The sequence below is a fragment of the Tupaia chinensis genome, unplaced genomic scaffold (genome assembly GCF_000334495.1).
Source record: "Tupaia chinensis unplaced genomic scaffold, TupChi_1.0 Scaffold144529_1, whole genome shotgun sequence".
Taxonomy (NCBI): Eukaryota; Metazoa; Chordata; class Mammalia; order Scandentia; family Tupaiidae; genus Tupaia; species Tupaia belangeri.
In genome coordinates, this window is record NW_006204388.1 from 3,813,177 (window position 1) to 3,827,622 (window position 14,446).

A 14,446-nucleotide genomic window follows, 5' to 3' on the forward strand; every position below is an offset into this window, starting at 1 on the left:
TGGTAGTCTCACTGTGGACTGGTTCCCCTGGCAAGACCCATCATATGAGCTTTGGTGTTGATGAGGCCAGAGGATGTTGAAGACACAGGCTCAAATAACAGAATTAATATCTCCTAGGACTGCTCACCTGTCTTCCCACTCCTTTTTTTTCTTTTTTTTTTTTAGAGGTTTTTGCTGTAGGGCACATGCACTTGCCAGGAAGACAGAGAGAGACAGAAAGTGAGAAATCACCCCCCAGGGGGGATGGCCATGCCGCAGTTCCTTCTCCTCCATTCTCTTCTTGGTAGCTTGGACGTGCATGCACATGCGCCTGGCGTGAGTTTAGGCCACCAGGTCTGGGACTTGAACCACAGTCGACTACATGAGAGTCCAGCAACATAGCCATTATGCTAACTGCTGGTCCCAATCTGTCTTTCTTGGCCTGAAAGAATATAGTGGTTTCCACTAGGGTGTTGAAAGCACTAGATGTCTGTACAGCTAACAGGCTGTTCACTAAAACATGCAATTTGTGCACATTTGACAGCAGGAAGATGACAAAGTGTGAGCAGGAAGACTAGAGTTCAGATCTTCCAGTTCTATAAAATGGGGATAATATAGCCTAGGGTTACTGAGAGGATTAAGTGAAAGAATCTATATGAAATCTGGCGCAGGTGTGGGACACAGAACACACTCTTAACAACAGTGTCCATTATTTTCCCATGTCAGTATTATTTCCATGTTACAGATAGGAATTTGCTGAACACTTTTTTCCTCATGATCCATGGCTTTACAAAGACACTTTCAGATGTCAGAAGTTGTTCTCACCAATTTGTCCAAGGAAGAAGAACAATGAACTGATTTGCTTATAAATACCAAACTGTAGAAAACATTTAAACAAGCTCAATTAACTAAAAACAACTTTCCAGGCCTTTGGGTATCGCCTCATTTCACTGTTAAGATTTGGGTAAGTGATTCTGCTACCAGATTAAGAGACTGCATATTATTTTTACAAGGACTGTGAAAATATGCAAACATAACTATATTTAGCTAAGTGCTCTAAATTCCGATAGGTTCACTTAGCTCCGTTTCAATAAAGATGCCAATTTGATGCTTTTGTGCAGCCCAGGGAGGTCTAGGAAGGGGACTTGACCAGGGGTAGAAGAGGAGCAGAAGAAGGCAGGGATGAATCAAAATGGTGACAGAGGCTCAGGCAGTTGCGGAGAGCTGGCGTTGCTGACTGAGGTGAGAACCTTCTACTGACAATGCAGATATTCTCTTTAACACGTCTCCCCAGGAGCTGTCTCTGGGCAATGGGCATGGGTGGACTGCAGTCCCTGTGTCTTACAACCACGTACCCATGCTGTGCCAAACAAGGGTGCATCCAGAATGACAACTGTGCCATTATTTGTTAGACTGATCTTTGAAGTTCGTGTAACTCATACCTGAATGAATTTGGTGCATGAATTACCCATTAAGCAAGAAACCTGCCTTTGGGTTGGATCTGACACAGCCTTCGTAGGTAGGTCTTTCTTGATGTGGAACTTGCATCAGGGATAGCAAGTCACAAGGAGGGAAGCCATGCAGTCTTTGGGGGGCAGACAGTCGGTGGCAAAGCAGCAGGGCCACCGCAGTTGGTCAGCCAGCAGGTATTTAATGAGCATCTGCCATGGACTTGGGGCTGGATGAAGAGAGACTCTGGGCCACCAGCCACCTCGTACTCTCCCTTCCTGAGCTCCACAGCCCACCCACTCCCTGAAGCAGAACATGAGCCACATGGCCTTTGAGAAACCATCATCGGCACGCTGTGGACCATGCTTACGGGAGCCCTTCGCCCAGGAGCTAACGGCTATGAAGCTTCAGATTTAGGGTCTATCACTAGCAGAGACCACTTGTGATAGACTGTAGCTGACACACTAGTCTCGATTTTGTATTCTTTGTCTAAAGAGGAACCCCCAAATTGTACCGAAGTCATAACCCAGAAATACTGGATTTGTCCCTGGGTGAGGAAAGAACACACCCTCTCGACCTTTCCCTCAGCGCTGTTTTGGGATGATCAAGATGCCAAAATGCACATTCACTTCTTCCCTAGGAACAAGCTTTGCTCCTGTGCGTGCCCCCTCTGCGGCTGGATCTGAATACCCACAGAGACTCCTAACCCTTTAAGGGACAAGGTAGGAGACCCACTGAGAAACGGCTGCTGTCAGTGCTCCTTCCTGGCCACCAGACACCTTTCTAGGGTAGAAAGGGCCTGTCATTTATGCAGGAAAGCAGGGTGGCCTGTCTCAGACCTCCAGAGGCTTTGTGGTTTCTCAGAGGGAGGCCCTACAGAGGAAACGGCAGGAGGAGGGAGCCCTGTCCCGAGGCATCAGCTGGCCGAAATCGACCTAGTGGAAATTCTCCTTCAAGAAAAAGTATGTCCTTGAAACTGTATCAGCTTTGGCAAAACCATAGCTGTGATCTCACGTTTTAGGAGAATGGGCTGGACAGCCTGTGGGATGTGCTGAGAAGGCAGCTCTGCTCACTCTCAGCCCTTAATCGTGTCCATTTTCTTAACCCTTAGTGCACCAAAGGGCTGAGCAGTCAGGGTGACGTGTATTGAAAAGAAAGAGGAGGAGGGAAAGGCCCCTTTCTATCTGTCTAACACTATTTGAAAATCAACAGTTTGAAAGTAAATTACCTTTTTCTGCGAAATGCTGGCTAACTTCGCCCCCTGGAGGTGAACTAGAAAATTGTTTAAAATAAAGCGTCCAAGGCATCCTCGTATGTTCTGAATGATAATCTGCCAGGGTTGTCAGCCTGTGATGAGTCGGGACAGTGAAAGGGGCTTAGGCTGTGAGGTTTTCATTTTGGAGTTTTTGTCCTTTTTATTTTTTTTTCTTAGCCTTGAGACAATAATTGTAAACATAAAGTTGAATACTCTTTTGTACTCATAAAGAATAAAATGGTTAAAATGCCCCCGGCCTTACGGCTCAGGACTATGAAATCCGCAGTGGCTGTCTTGCCAAGCCTTGGCCACCAATACTAGTTAATCCTTTTTGAGCTTCCTTTCACTTTCCCCTTGGGGTTGTGGCAGAGTCATAAAACCAAAACACAGGATTTCCAACCACAACAGGATGCCTATTAGAAATTCTAAATTGCGGGAACCCAGCAGTTAGCGTAATGGCTATGTCCCTGGACTCCCATGGAGTCGACCCCGGTTCGCGTCCTGGACCCGGTGGCTTAAAACTCACGCTGGGCACGTGTGCGTGCGTACCCAAGATCCCGAGAGGAGAATGGAGGAGAAGGGTTTGCGGCGTGGCCATCCCCTCTGGGGGGGGATTTCTCGCTTTCTGTCTCTCTGTCTCTCTCTGTCTGGCTGGCGAGCGCACGCGCCCTATAGCGAAAACCTCTCCAAAAAAAAAAAAAAAAAAAAAAGAAATTCTAAATTGCAACTTTGAGCTACATGTCCACAGCGAAATCTTTTGCTTTAGTCCTGCTAGCTTCAATTACTTGTATCAATTCATTTACACTTGCTATTTACAACTGCCAGGAAATAGCTTTCAGTCACAGGTTATTTAGGGAATAGTTATTTTACTACTACATCCTATGTTTTTGTATATTCTTAAAATGAAAGATGAAAACCAACCTGTGGAGTGGTGATTTAGGCAGCTGGATCTCACGTGGCCAACTGTGGGATTCAAGTCCTAGACCTGGGGCTTTTAGAAACACCCTACATATGTGTGCATACATGCCCAAAATCCCACAGAAGGGAGAGATGGAGAAGAAGGGGTTGTGGTATGACCATCTCCCATCAAAAGTGCTTTCTCATTTTCCCTCCTTTTCAACAAATACACACACCCCCTGACAGTTATTTTTTTTAAAAGATATATGCAAAACAGACTCAGAAAGATAATGGTTGAAATATAAAAACCTTCCCATATGTTTATTTTCTTTTAAATCTATGGTCTTATCCTGACACCTGTATTCTTAATTCTGTTTTTTGGGGTTTTTGTGTGTTTTTTTTTTTTAATTGCTAGAGGACACACGCACTCCCCACAGAGAGGGGTAGAGGAAAGAGGGAGAAAGCATCCTCCCCAAGTGGGATGTGATCACACCACAATCTCTTCTCCATTTCTCCATCCTGTTGGCATTTGGGGCAGGCACACATAAGCACCCAGCTTGCCTCTTAAGCCACCTGAGCCATGATTTGAACCAGGATCGTCCATGTGGGATGTGTTTTCCTAACCACTAGGCTGTGGGGCTGGCCCTGTTTATTCTTTGTTAATTATTTAACTGCATTTAAGTACCAGCTCTGACCCAGTTATTTAACTTCTCTGGCATCCTTTATACATAGAGACTTCATAATAAAAACCTCATCTACTGTCTTCTGTTCACCTACTAATGCTTTGTGTCTGTGAGTGACAGACATGTTTAGCATCATCATTGTTCTGGATCTTCATCCCCAAAGTGGAGGATACAATCACAATGTTTATGTTAGTGATGAATTTTTTACCCCCTCTTTCTGCTCTCATAAACATTGAGATGCACCTCAGTATTCAGGAGCCTGGCAGTGATCCAAGGTTGTTTTGTACTCACACATCAGATTCATGGCTTAGCCGTTTCTCCCCAAAAGAAGGATGTGAAAGAAAAAGAACATACACACTTCTTGCAGGTTATTATGAATTTTTTTTTATGTTGAACAGAAACTTCTAATAATTATTGATAATATTCTTATACATTTTGTCTCCTCTTAATTTTTTTTTATCTTGTGGGTTTTTATATCAAAAAAATATTTCTAGAAGTATCACCTGTTTGTTTTCTGCTCCAGGAGCCTGACAGCCAATTGTCCTAAGCACCAAGCGGACCTTACTTGGGGGAGATGAGATCCATTTCTCCTAAGATTACTTCCTAGGGAACTCTTTTCTTGCCTCTTGTCTCACTCTCTCAAAGTCTAGAAATTATACTGGGTCTGAGGAGTTGGAATACCTGCTGAAGCAGACTGAACAAACTACAGATGGGTTGATTTCCTTCGTGAGCACCTGTCTTCCTTGCCTGTGGCCACAGCCACCACCCTTACTATTTATAGGAGAACACATGCATGCACACACATGCGTACATGTACACACACACACACAACCATTGGTACCTTTCCCTTTTCTTGAGCTTCTGTCTGCTGTTGAAAGTGGCCATTAATCTCATGTTGATACAGCCTGGCTCATTAAAGGGCCCTTGATGTCAGGTAATTGCAAAGTTGAGCAACGTCAGAATGGTATATATGAGTTCCCTCTAATTTCAGAGCATTTTTAGGCTTTCATTATTATTCATAAATTGCAACACGCTGATGTTTAGCCTCTGGTGACTAGGACAGACAGGGAAGAGAAAAGGGCAGGCTTTGGAAATGTATACTTAGGCTAGGTCAGAATAGAGGTTTGTATTTGTGGTAAGGGCAACACTTCCCAGACATAATGGTGAGACTCCGTGGTAAAAATTAATTTATACTACGAGATGAACCTGGAGGGCCAGCCTGTGCTCCTAGCCTTCTCAAAGTATCAGACCTTCCTATCTCCTGGAGCATCCCTTCCAGTTATTGCTATTCATGCCCCTGTGTGTTTCATGCCCTCTACCACAATTCATTATCTTAATTATTTATTTGGGGTCTTGATCTCAAGCCTGTAATACTGGCCCAGGGTAGACACTCAATGACTATTTACCGAGCGAGTGAATGAATGAATGAATGTACAAGAGAACAAATGAATGTCTTTGGGATCATGAGAGGAACCATGCCCTCTATAACCATACTTTAAGAGGAAAGCCACTGAAACAGCAGTGCAACACTATTTTTGTCTTTGTCTTAACAAATTGAAATATATTTTACACTATGTCAGTGTGCAGGGAGGCCAGTTAGCCCAAGGTAGCCACTGTTATGCCTCATTGAGCTGCAACTTCAGTTTTTTTTTAAAAAAAGGTATTATTATAATTCTCAGTAGCCTTGAAATATTCATTTAAACAAAGAAATTATTAATATAGAAATTAACAGAGAAATGGACAATTGATGAGGGGGAGGGTTCATTTTGGAGCTATAGCAAAAATTGTAAAACAACTCGATTCTACAGTAAAGAATTTACGTTAAGTTGAATCTTACCACAATTATTAAAAGTGATAATACATTCACTTCTGTGATCCACACACATTTTAAAACTTTACTCTTGTTTTTCTTTAATTATATTTTGAGAAAAAATGGGAATTCGGTAGAATTTTAAATGAGATGATGTCTTAAGCCTCTTCTAGCTCTGGAACTTCTTGCTTTATTTTCTGGCTCTTTGGGAGTCAATCCCTTTATAATCCAGACAATCGTATGAGGTACTGAGTACGTAAGGATGGAGGAGCTCCTCAGTCCATTTTCTAAAGATGGTCACAGTCAGGCACGTCGACAGTGGTCATGACCCTATGCTAGGTCCTGTGTGAGTGTTTCAGTTCCCGGGCAGGGTTGGTGGCTAGGCAAGGCTTAATGAAAGGGAAGGCATCCATCCCTAGACTAGAATGTTAAGTGAGGTCTTGCCATTGAGGCTAGCAGAGCATTCTAGGCTGAACACTGCCACCTGTCTAGGGTTCGTTCTCTCCACTGGAGTATCGTTCTGGAGTGCCCCTGGCCAGAGAGGAAAGTGTTTTGCAAGACTGGGAGCTGCAGGTCTTGTGGGTCTGCTTTCCCAGGTATGGAAGGAAGTGATCTAGCTGCAAGTGGCGGGAGATGCTGTCTGTGGTTCCGGAACAAAGTCCTGATTGAAGCCAATACCTGCATTTACAGAATCACTAGGAGTTTGCCTTAATGCCCCACCATAAAAAGCAGATAGGACGTAGACACCCTCAGGGAAAGTGGCATGGGATGGAGGGGAACAGTAATAACAATCCAGAGACTACACTCATCCCGATGTATGCAGTTGAAATGGTGGAATATGCTTGATCCTTCTAGAATCAGAAACAAAATCAAGGGGCCAAGTCTGTGTAGGACTTAGCCTTGCAGTCTCTATGGATATTTTTAGAGATTCAGAGTTACCCCAGGGCGATGCCATTGTCAGGTACTGTGCTCTGTTTCCCTGGAACAAATGGATCATCTAACTACTCGTGCTTGATCCATTTGCATGGGCCATTATCCATCCCTATCACGAGGTCACCGATACTTACTTTTTTCAATCCTACATGTAACTAAATCAAACAGACAAAACAGTGGTTAAATCCCACAACTGGGTTAGGTTTGAAGCCTCTCTATTTATCTTGGAGAGTTTTTTTGAACCATTTTAGAGTGTGATTTTTTTTTTATTCAAAAAATTATTTTTTAGTTATTAGAGAATTATTTCCATTTTAAAACTCTCACGTGTTGTTAGGATGGCTGCAGGAGTTGACCTAGGCCCAGGGCATGGCAATAAACATTGACCAGCACAGTGTACGGAGAACATACACTAGGGTCTTGGTCAGGAGACCTGGTTTTAAGTCCTAGCTTTACCCAAAAGCCATAGATGTGAAGAGAAATTGAGCTGAAAAAATGCCTTAGAAATATTTTAGTATTGCACCAGCCAATGGCATGGTAGTTAAGGCAACTGGATCCCACATAGCCAACTGTGCGTTTTAAGTACTATACCTGACAGCTTGAAAAATATGTTGGGCACAGGTATGGGCTGCCCAAAATCCCAAGAGGAGAAAAACAATGGAGGAGAAAGGATTGTGAAGTGACCATGCCCCATTGGGGGGAGGGGGAGTTTCACTTTCTCTTTCTGTCTCTTTCTGTCTCCAATGAGCACATGCCCTCTGGCAAATTTAAAAAAGAAAGAGAAAAAAGAAACACTTTAGTGTCTCATTTTCAAAAACTTAGACCTAAAAAGGCTTTAGAAGAGCCCCACGCTTGTTTCTCATAATGTAAATCTTCTTTCTCTTTTCTTGTTTTAAAATATATTTTTGCTCCCTGGGGAGAGACAAAGAGAGGCAGTGAGAAGGAAAGTAAGAAATCACCCTCCAGGAGAATGACCACACTGCAATCCCTTCCCCTCTCTTCTCCTCCTGGGATTTTGAGCATGCACACACACACACACACCCAGTGTGATTTTCAAGCCTCCAGGTCTGGTTGGGAGAGTCCAGAACCTTAACCATCACACCACCTGTCGGCCTCAATGTTCTCTCATTTTTAAAGCATGGATAATTACCACCCTCCCATTGTAGGATTGTTTAAAGGATGGAGTGATGGATTGGTCTGTGGCCTAGTGATTGAGGGAGCTGGATCCCACATGACTGACCACGTGGTTCAAGTTCTGGATGTGGTGGCTTGAAGAACATGCCAGACACATATTACATGCATGCCAAAAATCCCAATGGGATGAAGAAATGGAGAAGGGATTGCATTATGACCACACCCCATTGGGAGGTGCTTCCCCCGCCCTCCTCTCCCTCTGGCGAGTACATTTGCTCTGTGGCTTATAAACACAAACAAAATGTGAGGTAGTACAGATCATGCTCTTGACACAGAATCTGCCTGGCTACAAAATAGATCCATTAGCACATGTCAGCTCTGTTGTTATTATCAGTTCACTGTTTAATTTTCTTCTTCTGTTCAACTGCGAGGATAGAGATTTGTCTTCCTTGCCTATTGTCAAGTCCCTGCTGTCTCATACGATACCTGATAACAGTAGATGCACAGTCTGTGTTCATAGATAGAAGGAAGTATCTCGCTAAGGTAGAATTTAGGGACAGTCTGAGTCAGAATGCATGCCCTAACTCCGAGCTCCATTTTTCCACACAGATCTACATTGTTTTTGATCTTAGGCAAGTTGCTTCATTTCTCTGGGACTTGATTTCCTCACCTTAAACACGACCCGTCAGGTCCTTTCTGGTAGTGAATACCGAGTGAGTCCATGTTCTGTAGGCGAAGGACCATCTGCCAGCTGTGTTTGTGCTTGACTGGCCGCTAGGTGTCGTGGTTGGTTAAATATCAGAGAAAGGAGAAAGGAAAAAAAAAAAAAAGGCAAAAATGCATTGAACTGATTGCCCCATGAAGAGTGTAGTGGGAATGATCTTACTAAACTAATTGCCTTTGGATAAGTAGGCTGGATTGCCTTGGGTTGGCAGGGAGCTGCCCCAGGATTTATTTGCATGCATGGACTTTGGAGCCAAGTATGGGTTAGAGCCCATAGCTCCATTCACAGCAGCAAGGACCTCTGACACACCGAACTTCCCAGTGCCCCTGGTTCAGTGTTGTAACGCATGTAACATGTCCGGCACCCTGTCCCAGTGCAAGAAGAGCTCCACAGTGTAAGCCGGTATGAGAACTATCGATATTTCTGATATTTGATGCTGTAAAATGCTGCTTTCTTCTGCCTGCCAACCAAGTGCCAAAAGCTTTATAGGCCTTGTGCTTGGCTCTTTGTTTTACAAAGCCAGATTTTTAAACACCCCCCCTACCCAGTAGAGTGGATGGTATAGAAGTGTCAGGTTAAAGGGCAGAACTCCTTGGAATGTGCTCTGTGGAGCTTAGTCAACACAAAGCAGAATGTCCTATGTACAACTGGGACTGAGGGCAGAGGGGGTGAGAGTAGACATTGATAGGAAAACATCCCTTGCTGCTATTGAAGAAGGAAAGGATTTCTTTGTTGCATGGACCATCATTCAGATCTGGGTGTCTTATTGTTAAAATAATTTGGGGAAACTTTCAGGAATAACAATGACTAATATTCACTGCACGTTTACTGCCTGTAAGGTATTATGGTAAACACTGTATGTGCATTGTTTCATTTCATCCTCATAGCCAGCCTGTGAGATAGGTATAGTTGTTACACCCAATTATAAATGAGGAAACTGAGGTGCAGGAAGATTATAATAATAATAGCCAGCAAGTATTACGTACTTACTAGAAGTCAGTAGGTACTATTATTACCTTTTTTTTGCCAGTGAAGAAACTGAGGCACAGGGAGGGTATATAGCTTAGTCAGGCTCATGCAGAGACTCAGTGGAAGAGTAAGAAACCCAGACCAGCCTGATTTCAAAGGTGTCTCTCTCTCTCTCTCTCTCTTTTTTTTTTTTAGCCATTGTACTGTGTGTCCTGCCTCCCACAGTACTCTGTATGCAGTAGGTACTTGAAAAATGTTTATTGAGCTGGATAGTTCTTGGACTATAATTAGCCCACATGGAGAAGACTCCCTAAGGAGGAACCAAACAGGCATTAATACTCCTCCCAGCTAAAACCACACTTCTGCAGCCTCGTTTGTATGAAGGATCACAGATGCTCTTCCACATGCTAGATTTTACTCATAACTTTTTGTTAGTAAGGAGATATTTTTCCACAGGAGCTATCAGGAAAAGGCTGTCAACGTGGCCAAATGCTTTCAGGAAACTCTTCCACAGGGAGTATCTTAGCTAATTTTATTTGCTTCTTCTTTTTTTTTTTTTTTTCTGGCACAGACATTTTTTGGATTTGTTCGTTCTAGTGTATTTCTGTCCAACCTCCTCTCATTAACCTCTAAAATTCAGCCTCTGTGCCAGGGTGCAAGTCCGGCCCTGGGTGTAGCATAAGGCACCCTACCCCATCCGTGGCTAACATACCTCCCAGTGCCAAGGGGCATTAAGCAAGCAAGGGGCCTGCTGCCCCAGCTAGAGAGCTACCATGTGACAAGGCAATAATATTTGGTTGTCAAGGTGCCGATGGGTTCTGAGGAGGGACAGCAAGACCCTGGCCTTATTAATCATTCTCCAGGTGTAATAATTCAGTCCCGGGGTTTGGTTGTTTGTTTTCTTTAATGTATTGCTGCAATAGAAAACCCAAACAAAGCTAGACAAAACCTCCTCAGACCTGTGATCCTGAGCCTTGAGACTTGTGATACTTGTTTTCGTAACCCCCTGCTCATTACTGCTTTTTCTCTCTCAGTGAACTGAGCTATCTCGAATCTTTCTCAGAACTTCTCTGCACTCTCTGGCATCTCTGGGGACTCCTGGTTCTGCCTTCTCAAGTAAAATAAGCCTTTTCCTCCTGAGTTGTTCTTTCTCTAAGAATTTTTTTCCCATTACAACCAAAACCACACATTAAAGGAGATGGGAGGAAAGTTTGGAGCTGTTGCAGGGGAGGTGATATTCAGTGGGTGGACAAAGGTCCTCAGGCAGGCGGGAGTACACGAGTTTGAGAGCCAGGAGGAAAGGTTCCCGGTTCATTGGTTCATCGTTGCTCCGTCGGTCTGTTCGGCACCTTCCAGCTATGTCGGCCCTCACTCACTTTCCCATGTGCAGGTGGAAGTGGGTTGATGTTTTTTCCTGCCATTAGATAGCTGGTAGACACTTGAGGAATGGGAGGAGGTTGGCGAGTGATGGGCCAAAGGGGATGCTGGGCTCGTGCGATGTTTTCCTTTTTCTCAGTGCTGTGTGTCCTGCCTGTTTCCTCATAATGGCACATTTAGAAAAGTTGTGGCTATAATGTAGAGGCAGATGCCTACAGCTGGAGGTGCTGGGCTGCCCAGGCCCCCACTGGGGCTGAGACACACCTAAACCTCAGCAGGGCACACTGGCCAAGAAGCTCTCTGGTTCAGAGATTCATTAACCTCAGGGTGGAGGAAAACCCTGCAGTCCTGTTGATTTTTCGAGATTGTGAGGCCCAGCTCTTGATGAGATTGGTGAAAAAAAAATGAGCGTCAAAGTGGTGTGGCCTTGGGCCAGTTCATGACATGGGGGTTAAGGAGGCTGGGTCTCACATGGGCCAATGCATGGTTCAAGTCCTGGACCCAGCAGCTTGTGAAACATGTTGGGTTCATGTGCATACATGCCCAAAATCCTGAAAGGAGGGGGAGATGGAAGAGAAGAGATTGTGATATGACCATGCCCTATGGTGCTTTCTCTCTCCCTCTCTATCTCTGCCTCTCTCTGGCAAGTGTACATGACATCTAGCAAATTTTAAAAATTAAAAAAAAAAAAAGGAGGTGAGGCCACTTCAGCTGAGTCACAGGGTAGTCAGTGGCAGTGCTAGAACCAGAACCATGCCTGTGCTCACGTAACTACAGGTTACAGGTAGATGAGGAGACAGGGCTTCACATCACACACACGAGCATATGCACATAGGTACTGTCTCACACTAGTGTCCACACAGAGCTACTCTGCTTCTTGGAGAGTAACAGGCTTCCATATTTCATTCCAACAAAATGTTTTACTGTGTGTGTGTGTGTGTGTGTAACACACACAAGTATATTTAAAGTCACTTCGTGCTGCCATATTAATTCCAACTCAAAAACCAATCCCCTTCCTGCACCCACATGGTGAGATGCTGGTATCTGGAGCCACCATCCTTTGAACAAAAGCCACACACTGTACTCCTTGGGGACCCAGGCCTGTTTATTTGTCATCAACCCATTTCTAGCCTCAAAAGCTCCTGTTACTCCATGATAAGTTACTGTAGCAGCCCCCACCAGCTGGGCTCCCTGACTTGAGCCTTGTCTCTCTCACCCCAAAGAGTAGGCAGAAAGGGTTTTCTATGTCCTACACCTGACCACGCATCCCTCCTTTTCATTTCCTTCCCTCCCCTCTTTGGTTGAGGAGCTTCCCCTTGGTGTTCAGGTGTAGCATAAACGTTCCTCTGAGAACCTTCCCAGTGGTCTAGCCTGGGCATCCCTGCTGTACTCTCTCCCTTACCTGTCAGAACATTTACCGCGCCATTTAGAAGTTTCCTTCTTGGGACTGGCAGGTGACATGGTAGTTAAGGGTGCTCGACTCACACATAGCCAACTGTGGTTCAAGTCCCAGACCTGACAGTTTGCTTTCTCACTCTCTTTCTCTCTCTCTTCTTCCCTCCCTCCCTCTAAATAAATAAAGCTAAATAAAGTAATTCTTGAAAAAAATTATAAAGAAGTGGCCTGCCTTTCTTCCACCCACCCCCAGACTCCAAGCCTTGGAAGACAGTGGGTCTGCCTTCATTGTGGGTGTAGCCCCCGGGCCTTGATGCCTAGCTTACCTGGCTCTATTGGAAACCTTTCACACCTTGGTGATATCAAGGCTCTCATATAAACAAACAAAAACCTACCACGAGTGGTGTCCCAGGACCAGGATATATTTAGCACAATTTGTTGATAATTACTGCTCATCGTTATGACCTTAGGACATAATAAAAGTCTTAAGTGCTCTTGACTCATCAGAGACAAATTAAATTACTCATTTAGTAAACATTTTGAGAATCCACTTTGCACAAAGAATATGCATAGTACATTGAGGCATTAAGGATGGATAAGGTATCAATAGATTTTGCCTTTGAGAGTGACCATAGAGCTTTTATATTTTGTTCATATTTCTTTCTCTGTTGAACATTTTTAAAAAGAAAGAAAGGAACAAGAAAACCTATTTCGAGGACACTGGGACTTTACAGTGTAAGAAGACTGTAGAGGCTCTTCACTCAGCGCAGGAGTGACCTTTGGACAATATGAGGATATAGCAAATGTAAGCCTGGCTTCAAAAAGTCCACAGTGTATTGGGTACAGTGGTGTATGCCTAGAATCGTACCCTGGGGGATAAGGCAGAAAGGTGACAAGGTTAAAGCCAACCTGGACAATATGGCAAGACTCTGTATCTTAAAAAGAAAACTCAGTCTAAAAGAAAAAACAAGGGCCAATGGTGGTGTGGTGGTAAAGGTAATTACTCCCTCATACCCACCATGGTTCGAATCCTGGACCTGGTGCCAAGCCAGTGGTGGGAGAGATGGGAACAGAAAGCACCATAAGCAAAGTGAGAGAGGCCACAGGCGGCTTGAAAATCACACTGGGTGCATGTGCATGTGTGTCCAATATTCCAGGAGGAGAATGGAGGAGAAGGAATTGCAGCATGGCTGCTCCCCACCCTGCCCCCAAGGTTGATTTTTTCACTTTCTCTTTCTAGTTCACTAATTTATCAGCTCTGCAGCATCAGATTCTTTCTGTCTGTTATGCCATCCTCAGAACCTCAGCTAGATCTTTTCCTAGGTACAGAAAGTTTTCAGCCTTCCTGTCCTCGCCTACTAGTGCCAAAGCAGATAAGGAGTTGCTTCTGTGCATCTTCAAGATTGAAGAAACCTGGGGTCAGTCGGTGACATAGTGGTTAAGGTGCTGGACTCCCATTTGGCCGACCGACCACAGTTTGAGCCCCAGACCCAGCAGCTTAAAACTTACTTCAGGCACTTATGCATGCGTGCACAAGGTCCCAAGAGAAGAATGGAGGAGAAGGGGTTGCAGCACGGCCATCCCCTCTGGGGGGTGATTTCTTGCTCTCTGTCTCTCTGTCTCTAGTCAGTGCATGTGCCTTTACAGCCAAAGCTCTCCAAAACAAGAAAAAAGAATGAAGAGACCTTTGATACCCCACACACACTGCCACCACTGGGCCAACTTCCCTTCAAGTCCATTGGTCAGAACTGGGATACACCCTAAACTCATCTCTGACGAACGGTTTAGGGCCCTATATGTGACCTAGACCAAGCCAGATTTGCCATTAGTCGCATGAGGAAAGA

The 14,446-nt window shown here is 44.5% G+C and overlaps 1 protein-coding gene across 5 annotated transcripts in view; it reads left to right on the forward strand.

Moving 5' to 3' along the window:
* GNG12 (G protein subunit gamma 12) overlaps window positions 1–14,446 on the forward strand; it is a 132,080-nt gene that overhangs the window by 59,529 nt on the left and 58,105 nt on the right. Inside the window, exons 1-2 of one of the 5 annotated variants that reach the window (XM_006167155.3) lie at window positions 1,203–1,221; window positions 2,069–2,150. The exons of 3 other annotated variants lie outside the window; for them this stretch is intronic. The gene's annotated coding sequence lies outside the window, so the exon portion shown is untranslated. Of the gene's footprint in view, window positions 1–1,202; window positions 1,222–2,068; window positions 2,151–14,446 lie in introns of those variants that run through there. One more of the 5 variants, XM_006167154.2, reaches the window with a different exon arrangement.